Source organism: Macrobrachium nipponense, chromosome 20 (genome assembly GCF_015104395.2).
Source record: "Macrobrachium nipponense isolate FS-2020 chromosome 20, ASM1510439v2, whole genome shotgun sequence".
NCBI classification, from domain to species: domain Eukaryota; kingdom Metazoa; phylum Arthropoda; class Malacostraca; order Decapoda; family Palaemonidae; genus Macrobrachium; species Macrobrachium nipponense.
Window position 1 is genome coordinate 25,526,972 of NC_061089.1, and position 14,446 is coordinate 25,541,417.

At 43.0% G+C, this 14,446-nt stretch overlaps 1 protein-coding gene across 1 annotated transcript in view; it reads left to right on the forward strand.

Moving 5' to 3' along the window:
* Positions 1 to 1,860: 1,860 nt before the first annotated feature.
* Positions 1,861 to 14,446, forward strand: part of LOC135219897 (G-protein coupled receptor 143-like) — a 69,356-nt gene continuing 56,770 nt past the window's right edge. The window contains 1 exon segment of the mRNA XM_064257069.1: positions 1,861 to 1,976. The gene's annotated coding sequence lies outside the window, so the exon portion shown is untranslated.

Genomic DNA, 14,446 nt, shown 5'->3' on the forward strand with positions numbered 1-14,446 from the left:
ACAACTGGAAAGTGTTTTTAATAAGTTACTGTATGTGAATTACACCGTTAATATTCGAAATAGTATAATGTTATAATCGTTGAATGTAAGCTGAATGTAACTATCTAAAGCCCGAGACGCAGTGTTACCATACAAAAACACCACAGGCGGATGGACAGATGGAAAAAAACAGAGTATAGGTGTGTGTTTATCAGCGTTCAGTTCAAAGTCTCACCTCAGTCCTCAGAAAGGAGTTGAATTTCGTGTCTCCTTCTGACTGGCATAGTTTCGCCTTGACATCTGAATCGTAATGTGGGAAGAATAAGGGCATACTCAAAAGTCTAAAATGTCTCTATTGTTAACAGGTTTCCACCACTGGTATTCTAACTGGGACTTTGGTCATGCATTAGTTTAATGATTTCAAGTGATTACATAGACACACTGTCTTTCACGATCTTGTAGAAAACCATATCCAATTCCCATATTGATTGACAAATTCTTAGGACAGTCCATCCAAACCACTCGCATACCTTGAAAACTGGCAGCATGCATGTGTATACATTTAAGATAGAAAGGAGGCGTGAGAATGAAGAACAACTTGGTTAATAAAGCCCTAAGAAAATTGTCACTGGATTAACGTTTGGCCAGTAATTAAACTGTATTTCCGGGGAAATTTGGTCAAGGAAAGAAGGAAACCCTGTATTTCCCGAGTATACTACAGTCACTTAATGTAAAGTAACCTATCATGACCTAACCTAACCTAGCGACCCCGGTGCCGACATAATTATTCGCTGCCGAGTGATATATCACCTCAAACCAAGACCCTCGAGATACATGGGAGTTGCACTATGTATGTAATGAAGTTCTTTACCATACAACCACAACGGATGTCGCCTTAGGCAAGCCTAACGCACTGCACATTTAGCTAGCTTACAGTTGCCAGTTCCGACCCAGTGGAACACGTTTCTCTGAACTGGTCAGAAGAGTGGATTTACTCAATCGTTTCTAGTGATTCGAATGCTTTATTGGTACCGTTGCGGTCATTTCACTCACTTGTGTGTGATTACCAGACCCAAAAAACCCGGTCTCGGTTATCTTCTAAGCGATTGCCAACTTTCACTACAATCAGCAATCATTGGTTAAAACGTTCAAAACGCAAAAGAAGACCCATTGAAAGTCGTGATCTACTCACCCAGAGTCAGCAGACGTAAATATAACTTATAATTACAAATCACAATTCATATTACGGTGGCACAGTACAATAAAGACTTCATGATCTTCACAAGAATTCCTACGGTTACACTTCAACAAGACGCACGGTTGCGTCATTTGTTTGATAATCGTGCACAGCTGATTGGTGTACCAGTAATCAAATGTGTCGTATCGTCATTATATTTATTACAGAAGGTGGGAATGTTAACCCAGCAATATTGCAGCTTAAACACTGTAGGAAATGTACTCGAACACTAATCATATTTTAACTGATAATATATTGAACACTTTACCGTTCCTCATCTTTGTCGTCTGCTATTTCCATGTTCTAAATTCTAATTCATCTTGAAATAAAAATAGCTCTTATCTTTTTAAATCGTGGTAAATTACAAATCAGTAAGGTATCTTATTTTACACTAATAATATAATCAATTTCTCTTAATATTTCTCTGTTGTGAAATAATCAGTAGTGGCATATATTAAAAATTTCTATGTGTATCGAACGCAAAATAAGAATTACTGCTGTTTTTATTAATCACTGTCTTAAAATTAGATAAATTGTGATATTTCAATCATCATTTAAAGTATTATAAAAAATAAAATAGCTTCTGAAGTCTTCATGTGAATGGGATAGCGGGAAAATTATTTAATTAATTGTAACGTCGGCAGCTTTTCCCAAACACGTGATGTAAACAAACCTTAAACCTTCGCTTTAGGCAAACAGTAGAAAGTTAATCGGTTGTCTGAAAGTCGTTAATTAAACACTTAGGATAAAGTCCCAATTTGTGAGTAATATCGTATTCAACTACTTTGTTATTTAATTCGATTTGTTATTTAAGTCAAAGGTATGATGGTTCGCTTTCACAAATACCAAGTGAGAAGTTTGAAGAGGAAGGAGCTTTTGTCGCAGTAGCTTAGCTAGCGACCAAGGCTGGCGGTTTTTTGTAACGTATAATTTTCAGCTTTGATTCGGATGGTATAATACAATTATAAGGTCCGGTATTTATGCATGTTATTCAACAATGAAACTTTTTATTGGATTTCCTGTCCTTGTCTAGGCCTCGGGTCACTGAAGAATGACGGCTCTTGTAGGAGAGAACAAAGAATTTGTTACCTAGGTAACTAGGCTAGGTATTTTGTGTCATAGCTAGGTATTCTAACTAGGCAAGGCTACCTACGCCAGTATTAAGGTTTCAAATTGATGGTAAAATATCCAATGGTCACTTGGCAGCCACCTCTAACATAGTGTGACTGCCTTCCCAAAATCTGTCGTCATCGAGTGGATCAGCCTTATTCACTCCATATTTAGGGTAAAAAACCGCATGGTACAGGGGTGGACCATGTACGATCAATGTGTATAACCCCAAGAAAAGTACATTATAGCGCGTCCTGACACCGGAGTAGAGGTCTTTAGCTCCGTTTCTCACCGACAAGAAGTCCGCGTCTGATGCCCATCTTCGATGTCAGGACGCGTTATAATGTACTTTTGATGGGGTTGTACACATTGATCGTACATGGTCCACCCCTGTACCATGCGGTTTTTTACCCTAATTGGTCAAACAACAATACAATTACATCTTTAAGCATACCATTCAAAAGATTGAAGTTTCATTAACATAATGTGATAAGGTAAACAACCGACTGGACTAGCCGAGCCACTGACTACCACGTTTGTGGCCACCCTCCGAAAAGGTACGTACTTTAACACGTCCAGACACCGGAGATGGTCATCAGTCATGAGTTGTTGGTGGTGAGAAGTACAGCTCAAGACCTCTACTCTTCTTTCGAAATAGGTAAGTAGGGGGAAACACCAGCGACCACCAACCCTTATCACGGTGGACAGGTCTTATTCACTTGATATTTAAATGGTGAAACAAGAATACAATTACAACTCCAAGCAAAAGATTGAAGTTTCGTCAACATGTGATATATGAAAGCCCCATACGAACTAAAATAAGCATGTGACGCTCTTCTTAAAATATGTTTTCAAGGCAGTTTTGAAATCCAATAAGGCAGCTACCGTGTGGATGTACAGATTCTGATCAGTGACGACAACCATCTTTCCCAGCCTTCCCAGCACTCATTTGAACAATGTTAGCGTATATAGTATGTAACGTTTATTGATCTTACTCAAGATTGCAGTTGTAATCAGCACAATAAAACAACATTTTGTTGCCTATATTAGTGAAAGTATGAAACTTGTTATTCCTGGGGTCATGGTTTGAACTGAATTCATTTTTACCTTGTAATCGGTGGTTTTTATCCTTACTGCCATCACAACTGAAACTCCACAGTGCTTATTTGATTGTTATTATACACATTTTGGTCTCAATTCACTCCACATTGCACTTTAAACAAGTTGCTGTTCCTGGTTCTTAAGCGCGCGCGCCACAAACACAGTTATGAGCAGCAGACAACGAAACTGCAAAGTTTTATTCCCTAAATTGTTTACTTTACTCGTTATTTAGTTCAACTTTACTTTGTTATTTAAAAATTTTAATTTTATACATGCGACTTACCCGGCAGATATATACTTAGCTATAGACTCCGTCGTCCCGACAGAATTCAAACTCGCGGCACACGCTACCGGTATTGTCAGGTGATCTACCATTCCCCGCCGCTGGGTGGCGGAATCCCAACCATTCCCGTTTTCTGAGCCAGATTTTCTCTGTCGCTGAGGCCGGCAACAACTGTTGTTTGGTCTCTCCCTGATTGGAATTCTGCTCTTTTGCCGAGAATTGGTTGGACTCATTTGGTGAAGTACTCTTGTTTATTCTCGGGATTGGCATACGCTTATTTTGGACTGGATTAGGACTTGGATTGGGTTTTTTCTATTAAGATGGATGAAGTTAAAGTAACACCTAAGTTTAGGGTTTGTGCAAGGGAAGAATGCAGAACAGGTTGTTTAAAGCAGAGGTAGATCCTCATACGCTTTGTAGTAAATGTAGAGGTTCTGAATGTGCGGTTGATAGAACTTGTGCTGAATGTGAAGGGCTTTCGGAGCAAGGATGGAAGGATTTAGCTTCTTATATTAAGAAAAGAGAGAAGGATAGAGCTAGGAAAGCGTCAGCTAGAAGCTCGAGTAGATCTTGTTCTTTTGAGCCTGATCAGAGATTAACAAACTAGATGATGTTTCTCCCATAACCTCAGCCCCTTCTCCCTGTGTTGAAATCTAAGGATTCATTTCAGAAATGGAAAAAATGAGATCCTCGATCAGGGAGCTTCAGGAGCAGCTTAAAGCCATGGTAACACAAGGTAAGAGTGCCAGTGAATACAGTGACCCCAGTGCAGTGGAGGGGGCGTCTGATCGGCTCCGCATTGCTCCTAGGCCTAGACCGCTTCCAAACTCCCAGGACCAGGGGAGGAGGAATGTCAAAAGCCGCAGGGAGGATGTGGAGGCATCCCCAACGATCAGGCGTCCCTTCGCAGACCCTGAAGTATCGACCCAGGCTGCCTTGGATAGCCGTAGAAAAGGCATCCTGGAAGAGTGTTTTTCTGCGTCGGACTCCTCCTCGTCCAGGCGTGGATGGAGCTCTGCTTCGAATCTCGTCCTCTGAAGAGATCGTGGGGTAGCGCCGAAAGGAGACGCTTTTGATTCAAGCCCAGAGCGATTTCCAGAGGATTTTCCTTCGACTAGTAAGAGGGCGAGAAGACCGTCTCCAGCGCCTCAAGATCCGACAAAGCTTTTTCCTGCTTAATCTACAGGAGCAAATATCCTCCTTGGTAGGCGCTCTACATAAGGATTCGTCTCGAAGGAAAGACTCCTCCCTTCCAGTGAAGAGATCAAAATTATCTTCTCCTGGTAGGAGAGAAGTTCCTCACTCTAGCAGGCACTCGTCTCCGGAGAGAGACTCTCGTCTCCCTTTAAACGATCCTCTCCTATCTATAGGAGAAAGTTCCCAGCGGTAGCCGCTCGCAGAGCAAGCGGTCAGCTACGTCTCTTAGGAGAAGTCAGGAGTCGGACTCCTCTTCTGAGGATCAGGATAGGCGTCAAGAGCCTAAGAAGCAGGAGCTTGTGAGAAACACAGAACCTAGTAGGCGCCAAGAATATTACAGGCGTATGGAGCCTAACAGACGCCAGGAGTCTTGTGAGAGGCGTCAAGAGCCTACAAGGAGTCACGACAAGCGCCAGGAGTCAAGCAGGCGCCAGGAATCAAGCAGGCTTCAGGAGTCGAGCAGGCGTCAGGAGTCGGGTAGGCGCCAGGAGTCTATCAGACGCCAGGAGTCGAGCAGGCGTCAGGAGTCGAGTAGGGCTACCAGGCGCCTTGTACGAGCTTAGGTCAGAGTAAGACCCCTTCGCACTTTATGATTTTCTTCGGAGAGTAGGAGCCCTTCACCTGGTAGGAAACAGGTGCCTGAGAGAAGATCTCGTGCGTTTAAGAGCTCTATTGCGCCTTGTAGTAGCAAGGAATTTGTCACACGGACGACGTTCTTCTTCGTTTGACAGAAGTCCCTCGACAACTAAGAACCGCTCTTCTCCGAAAGGATCCCCGGCAGCCGGAGAATTAGAAGAAGTCTGGATGAAGAATTACCTGTGGATGTGGTAGTCTCTGATTATAAGAGATTGTCCTTGTTGTTGTTGCAGGAGTTCGGAGATAAGCTGCAACCAGCGGATCCGCCCTCACCCAGGATCTTTGCTATCGAGCACGAAGTCTCCAAAGGCATCCTCATTTGTAAAAATGCGTCCAGCCCTTAGTATGCAAAAAAGCGTTCAAAGGATTTGGAGAATGGCTTAAGAATAAAAAGAGAGGCGGGCAAGACTGTTTTTTCATGCCCCCCCTTCAAAGTTGACGGGTAAACCGGAAGATGGTACGATACCCAGGAACCTATGGGCTTAGGACTGCCATCATCGGCAGACGCAGATTACGCTTCCTTAGTAGATTCCTCAAGGAGGCGCGCTCTACTATCAGCAAAAGCTACTTGGGGGATGTGTGAACTGGACCATCTACTAAAGGGACTCTTTAGGACGATCGAAGTATTTAATTTTATTAGGGACTGCGGGCTTTGGGAGCCCTTGCGAAGAGAGCCCAAGATCCCGAATTTGTCACGATGGAAGAATTATCGAGTGTGTTATCGTGTCTGGACAGAGCGGTGATGGACGGTTCGGGTGGAAGTGGCTGCTCTTTTTGGATCGGGAGTTTTGAAAAAGAGAGCAGTGTATGGGTCTTTCCTGTCCAAGTCAGTATCTCCTCTACAGAGGTCGGCCTTGCTATATTCGCCGCTTTGACGAACCACCTTTTCCCACAGGACACGGTGAGGGATGTCGCAAAATCTTTAGCTGGAAAAGCCACACAGGATTTTACTGACACAGTCAGCAAAGAGGTTCAAGCCGGCGGTTCCTTTTCAAAAGAAGGATAAAGCACCTCTTCAGCAGCCCTTTCGAGGAGCCTCTTCCTCATCAAGAACCCCTTTTAGAGGTAGAAGACCGGATACCAGAGGAAGACCTTCCAGGAGACCTGCGGGGAAGGCAAAAATGAAGAAGAAGTCCTCCAGATAGCAGTAGGCGCCAGACTGTCGAAATTTGCCAGAGTCTGGGCGAAGAGAGGGGCGGACAGCTGGACCCTCTCGATCCTCGAGAGAGGATACCTCATCCCCTTCAGGAAATATCCTCCCTTAACAAGAACTCCAAAGGGAGTTAACAGCGAGATACAACGATCCATGTCAAGGAGTCAAGCTCTCCTGCAAGCAGTAGAACTTATGTTGCAGAAAAGGGCAATAGAACCGGTTCAAGATCTCCATTCACCAGGTTCTACAACCGTCTATTCCTGGTACCAAAAGCCTCGGGCGGGTGGAGGGCCGGTTCTGGACGTAAGTGCGCTGAACGTCTTTGTGATCAAGAAGAAGTTCTCGATGGAGACCTCTTCCTCTGTACTTTCTGCTCTTCGTCCAGGGGGACTGGATGGTATCCCTGGACCTTCAAGATGCATATTTCCATGTGCCAATTCATCCGGCATCAAGGAAATACCTAAGATTCATGTCACAGGGAAGAGTGTTTCAATTTCGAAGCGCTTTGCTTCGGACTTTCGACGGCCCCGCAAGTCTTCACGGGTATCCTAAGGAATGTGGCTCATTGGGCTACATTTAGAGGGGATCAGAATTTCGATGTATTTGAGACTGGCTAATACGAGCAAAGTCGAAGCAACAGTGTCTGGAGGACCTTTCGATAACATTAAAGATGACGCAGTCATTGGGACTCCTAGTCAACCTCGAGAAGTCCCCCAGTTGGATCCCCAGCAGAACATATTTTATCTGGGGATTCGGATGGATTCTTCGGGGCTTTCTAGCGTCTCCGTCAACAGAGAGAATAGAACGCTGCCTTACAAAAGTGTCGGGGATTTTCTAGGGAAAGAACATTTGTTCCGCGAGGGAATGGATGAGTTTGCTGGGAACCATTTCCTCGTTGGAACAGTTCGTTTTCCCTAGGGAGACTGCACCTAAGACCACTTCAGTATTATCTGAAGGAGAACTGGATCAAAGTTCTCAGGAACTCGAAGAGTCATTCAGGATAACGGACAAGGTCAAACAAGATCTTCGGTGGTGGTTAGACCCGAAGAAACTCGGTCAAGGAATATCCTTGCATATAAAGAGCCCTCTCCGAGCGTTGTTTGCAGACGCATCGGACGTAGGGTGGGGAGCGACGTTGGATTCGCAAGAAGTGTCGGGAACCTGGGAAGGAGCGCAGGTGTCCTGGCACATAAACAAAAAGGAACTGAAAGCCATTCACCTAGCTCTCTTGCACTTTCAAGAACAGATATTAGGATCGATCATTCAGGTCAATTCAGACAACACGACAGCCCTAGCATATATCAGGAAGCAAGGGGAAAACTCATTCATTCTCCCTTTACGAGACAGCGAGGGAGTTGTTGCTTTGGGCGCAAGAGAAGCAGATCTCTCTTCTAACGAGATTTATTCAGGGAGAGAGAAATGTTCGAGCGGATCTGCTAAGCAGAAGAGACCAAGTGCTCCCCACCGAATGGACTCTCCACCCTCCCCAAGTGTGCGATCAGTTATGGGGGTTTATGGGGAAGGCCGAACGTGGACTTGTTCGCAACCAACTGGAACAAGAGGTTGGGAATTATTGCTCCCCCATCGCGGATCCAAGAGCAATAGCGATAGACGGTCTCCTCATGGACTGGAAGGGAATAGACGGGTACGCTTTTCCCCCCTTCAAACTGGTAGGGGAAGTAATAAAGAAATAGTTTGCCTCCTCAGAGGGAACGAAATTAACTTTGATCGCCCCCTTTTGGCCAGCCCTAGATTGGGTGACAGAGTTGCTGGAGTGGGATAGTGGATCTTCCCAGATCGCTCCCACTAAGGAGCGATCTTCTCAAACAACCCCACTTCGACAGGTATCACAAAAACCTCCCCGCTCTAAGTCTGACTGCCTTCAGACTATCGAAGGACTCGTTAGAGCGAGGGGGTTTTCTCGCGAAGCTTCAAAAGCAATCGCAAGAGCCAGGAGACCATCCACATTACGGTGTACCAGTCGAAGTGGAAGTGTTAGAAGATGGTGCAGGACGCATGAGCTATCCTCTTCCAGTACCTCTATAACCGACATTGCAAATTTTTTTCTTATTTACCTGGAAGAAAGAAAGTGTGGCCTAGCGGTATCTACGATCAAGGGGTATAGAAGTTAATTGCTGGCCCTCGGTGTTTTAGGCATAGGGGTATGGAGGTGTCGGACAATAAGGATCTACATGACCTTATTAGGTCTTTTCGAGACCTCAAAAAGTCAGATTAATAAAAAAATCCCCAGTTGGAACTTGGAATATAGTGCTGCATTACTTGATGTCTGAAGATTCGTACTTCCAATAATTGTTCTTTTTTAGGGATTGACGAGGAAATCTCTATTCCCTGTTCGCCTAGCCACGGCAAAAAGGGGTGAGTGAACTTCAAGCGTTAGAGGGCAGAGTGGGGTTTAAGAAGATGCTGCAATTTTTGCTCTTTTAAGCCTCTCTTCTTAGCCAAGAACGAAAAAAAACCCATCAAAACCGTGGCCTAGAAGCTTAATCGAAGTGAAGGCACTCTCTTCTCTTACGGGGGAAGAAAAGGAAAAGACCCTTTGTCCAGTAAGAGCGCTAAAATTTTATCTACAAAGAAAGTCTCTTTTGGGAGGCACGCAGGAAAGTCCTTTGGTGTTCGGTCAAAGATCCTACAAGACCAATATCGAAAAACGCCCTTACGTTTTCATAAAAGACGTTATAAGGAAGCGCATCTTAAATGGTGAAGAACAATTTAAAAACTCACTCAGGGTAAAAGCACACGAGTGAGGGCCATAGCAACCTCAATGGCTTTTCATAAAACGTGGTCCCACTTCAAAATTCTAATTGAATCCACGTTTATGGAAGTGTAACTCAGTGTTCGCCTCTCACTATCTAAAGGATGTGCGAGTTTACTTATGAGAAGTGCTTTTCACTGGGAGCATATGTGTCGCGGATTTAGTGCTGGGGAGGAGGAGCTAGGGTTAATCCTAATTAGTTAGGTTATGTAATTTTCAACATTATGGGTTTTGGTTTTTTATGGTTTGACTGAAAGAGGGTATAGGAAGAACCCTTTCAGTTCTTAGATTTAACAGGTTAGAGAGGTCAGGTGGTCGGGATTAACTTTGGTCTCCTCGTTGTTTGCATTATGTAAAGCCTAAAGCTCTGTCATGTAAGAGGGCTAGCCCCCATTGATAAGATACAGGTCAGCTCTGCCATGTAAGCGGGTAAGCCCCATTGGTACGATCCATTGCAGGTTCTGTCGCGTAAGCGGGCTAGCCCCCCCATTGACATGATCCCAGAAGGGCTGTTCGGTCATAGGTGGTTTACCTCACTGAAGCTCTTGAGGCAGGCAGACTAAATGACAGTAATCATGAAGTCTTCAGCCCAAACAGGTAAGAACCAAGGATTGATATCCTACAACAATTGTTGTTTCCCGTTATTAGAATTTTGTTTAATATATATATAGCTGTCTCGTTGCCCTCACCAAGGGTGTCAATCAGCTAAGTATATATCTGCCGGGTAAGTCGCATGTATAAAAAATGATATGTTAAGATACAATAAGTTTTATACATACTTACCTGGCAGATATATACGATTAAGGGCCCACCCAGCCTCCCTCAGGAGACAGGTGTAAGAGAAAATCTGGCTCAGAAAAACGGGAATGTTGGGGGGATTCCGCCACCCAGCGGCGGGAATGGTGATCACCTGACCTACGGTAGCGTGTGCCGCGAGTTTTGAATTCTGTCGGGACGACGGAGTCTATAGCTAAGTATATATCTGCCAGGTAAGTATGTATAAAACTTATTGTATCTTAACAATATCATTTTTAATTCATGTATATTATCCCTTTTTTGCCCCAAACCAAATACCCCGAAAAATTACATATTTCTAAAGTAGAGGACAATCTAAGTGTTCTAACGTTTTCGTACATCTGGCTGCCGAAAAACATAGAGGAAACGACTATGGATAAGTGGATATATATTTTGCTTTTTTTTGTTTTTTTGTTTTTTCTAGCACTTCATTGATTTCAGTCTATATTTAGTATTTTGAATTTCTTTAATAAAAACCGTATGCCTGAAATAAATGTAACCTAATGTTTGCATGCTAAAGAATGCAAAATCATCGTTGCCACATATGGAGGGCTTCACACATACGCCGATTCATTATTATAACTGTTTCCATGAATTCTAGTTGTCATAGTAATGCAATAATGATAAAATTGCTTTAAACATTTTATGTATATATACTTTCCAATATAGCCTAATTTCACCAATTTCAACATTTTGTGTGTAGTCTTATACCCAGTTTGGAGGGTCAACAACATACTGAATGGCAACAGTGAGAGAGAGAGAGAGAGAGAGAGAGAGAAAGGAAAAGTGAAGGAGGAACGAAGAAGGCAAAGGAGTGGCGGTTGGGGGGGGGAGGGGGGGAGAGGGTAGGTGGAGCATTTTACGTGTGTTCGTATCCATTCTGCATAGAGGAGTTTTTGTCTCTTGGTACAAGGACAAGCGTCGTTATTCTTTACAATTAGTGGATTCCGATACCCTAAAATAAATTACGGCACTGGGTGGGGGTAATGCACTATAGCAAAATCTCGTTCTGATACGAGTGTTCGTTACAGAAAAATAGGTATGCCCAAAAAATGTGCTTGCACTGTCGCTGAAACCCATAGTAGGTATTCTGCTTAGTTGTCAATCAAAGTTTTTGTTTTTGTAAAGTATTTTTTTACAAGCTAGCTATTGAATAAATTTGTATTTTTCTCAATCAAAACATGCCCCTCAATGCTAACTTTCTTCTTTTAACGAATTTTCTTTGGGTCATTGCAAATTCGGCCCCATAATTTCATATGGTGCGGAAAAACAGAGCCCAGGGACCGAAAACGATTGCGTCACACTACGGCGATAATCGGCAGTAAAACATCTTTCATATAGGTTAAAAACATCACAGCAGGGCCAAGCAGGCCACCACAATCAACACCTAGCCACCCTCCGAAAAAGTACATTATAACGCGTTCCTGACACCGAGATGGGCATCAGTCGCGACTTGTGTTTGTGAGAAACGGAGCTAAAGACCTCTACTCTCCTTTCAGAAGTAAGTATTTTTTCTCCAAAGTTAGAAATTAAGGCCAAATTTTAAGATTTAAAACAGAGGGTACTGAAAAGGGTGCCTACTGCAGTGAAATCTCACCAAAACGCTTTTAGAAATTTTTACTTTACAACTAAAAAATGTTTTCGAAGATTGACGCTATCTTGATGTTTACGGAGTCGCTTGTGTCAACAAACTTCCCATTTCATGTGCTAAATCTGCCACACCACTGTCCCATAGACGCAGGGCACTTTCATCACAACAATCGTAAACCCACCTCTTACCCCAGCACTTATTTTCGTACTTATTCAAGGGGACTACGGCATTCTTTGCGGCGTTTTGCGCTCTTTCAATTGTTTTATCATGTTGTCAATTGGTATGTGTTTACCCTCCAAAACTAGGTATAAGACTTACACAAAAAACCGGGGAAATAAGTGAAAATTAGCGTATCATTTGTAGTATATATACATATTAGAGCAATTTTATCATTACTGCATTACTATGACAACTAGAATTCATCGAAACAAAAAAGTTTGTAATGCATCGCGTATGTATGACGCTCCACTAGATTGGCAAACGATGAGCCATTTTTCCTCACGTCGTCTGCTCGTAAGTATACATCCGAAACATTTGTAATTTTGGGGGGTTAATTTGGTTGCAAAAAAGGGATAATGGACATGAAATTAAATAAACATTTTGAAGTAGAGATAAACTAAAATATTGAGGTAAAGTAACAAACAATTAAGGAAAATAAAGGCTTTGCATCTCATAATCAGTGTTGTCGTCTGCTGCCTCGTAACTTTGTTTACGGAGTGAGTGCTTAGGAAAACACGAACAGCAAATGTGGGTTCGAGTGCACTGTGGAGTGAATTAAAGACCAAAATGTGTATAATTACAATCAAATAAGCACTGTGGAGTTTCAGTTGTGATGCAGTAAGGATAAAAACCACTGATTACAAGGTAAGAATGAATTCAGTTCCAAACCCATAAAACCCCGGGGAATAACAAGTTTCATACTTTCACTAATATAGGCAACAAAATGTGTGTTATTGTGCTGATTTACAACTGCAATCTTGAGTAAGATCAATAAACGTTACATACATACGCTAACATTGTTCAAATGAGTGCTGGGAAGGCTGGGGAAAGATGGTGGCGTCACTGATGAGAACCGTCCATGCAAAACGTTAGCCGCCATATTGGATTTCAAAACTGCTTTGAAAAACATATTTTTACGAAGAGCTCACATGGCTTATTTTAATTCGTATGGGGCTTTCATATCACAATATGTTGACGAAACTTCAGTCTTTTAAAATGGTATGCTTGGAGTTGCCAAATTGTATTCATGTTTCACCAATAAATATCGAGTGAAAAAGAACCGTCCACCGTGATGAGGGTTGGCCTGTCGTGATATCTACCCTATATCCAAAAAGTAAATAATAAAGATATATATGTGCATTACGATTATAGCAATTACATGAATAGGCTGATAATCTGCATGAATAACTGGTAACTGTTCTGCAAGAAAGTTGAGTAAAGCAATTATTTACAATAGGTACGAAAGCCAAGATATAGTGACGTCATAATACAGGACTTAAAAACGAACTTTCTAATTCCAAAAAAAATAATTTTTGTTTCAGAAACTTACCCAGCAGATATATATAGCTGTATTTCTCCGAAGTCCGACAGAATTTCAAAACTCCCGGCTCACGCAGTGGTCGGCCAGGTGGTTAGTTACCCATTCCCGCCGCTGGGAGGCGGATGTCAGGAACCATTCCCATTTTCTATTCATTATTTTTTCTGTCGCCGGTGTTTGATAACAAACTGTTTCAACACCTCCGTCTAGATATTTTCGAAAAACTTCTCTGTTACTTGAGTATCCTGTTTGTTTTTTGGTTATCGAACGTGGATTGTTTGACTAGGCTTACGCTGATAGTGGATTGGATTTGAATTTGGTTTGGTTTTTTTTTTCTTAACTAAGATGTCTGGGACTAGTTTATCTAGCACCAGAGTGTGTTGTATGGAAGGTTGTAAGGTGAGGCTACGAAAGGTTCGGTAGACCCACACACAATATGTAATAATTGTAGAGAAACCAAATACGTGTGTTATAAATGACCGTTGTAAGAGTGTGAATGTCTGTCTGATTCGGGTTGGAAGGCTTATGAATCCTATGTGCGGAAATTGGAGCGTGATAGGATACGGAGATCTTCCCCTCCAGGAGTGTATCAGTCAGTAGAAGTAAGGGTAGTAAGGTTTCTCCTACTATACATCAGTAGTTTGGGTACACCTAAATCTGTTGTGCCTTCGGGCCCTGAAAATGTTTGTGCCTTCGGGCCCTGAAAAATCAGTGGAGACAATGCCCTTTCTACGATTCTGGAATCAAAATACGAAACCTAGAATCTAAAGTGCTCGCTTTGGAGGGGTAAAAGCATTATTAGTGGAACAAAAGTGCAGTGAAAGTGCCCCCAGTGTTTGTAGAGGGGGCGTCAGATCGGCCCTATAATGCCTCTAGGCCTGGACCTCTGTCGAACTTCCAAGCCCAGGAAGACGGACATGTCGAAAGACCGCAGGAGGGTTACGGGAACCCCCACCGATCTGGCGTCCCTCGGCAGAAAACTGTAGACGATCCCAGGCTGCCAAAGACGTGTGCGAGTGCGCGTATCCTCCGCGAGTGCTTTTCGTCCTCGGAG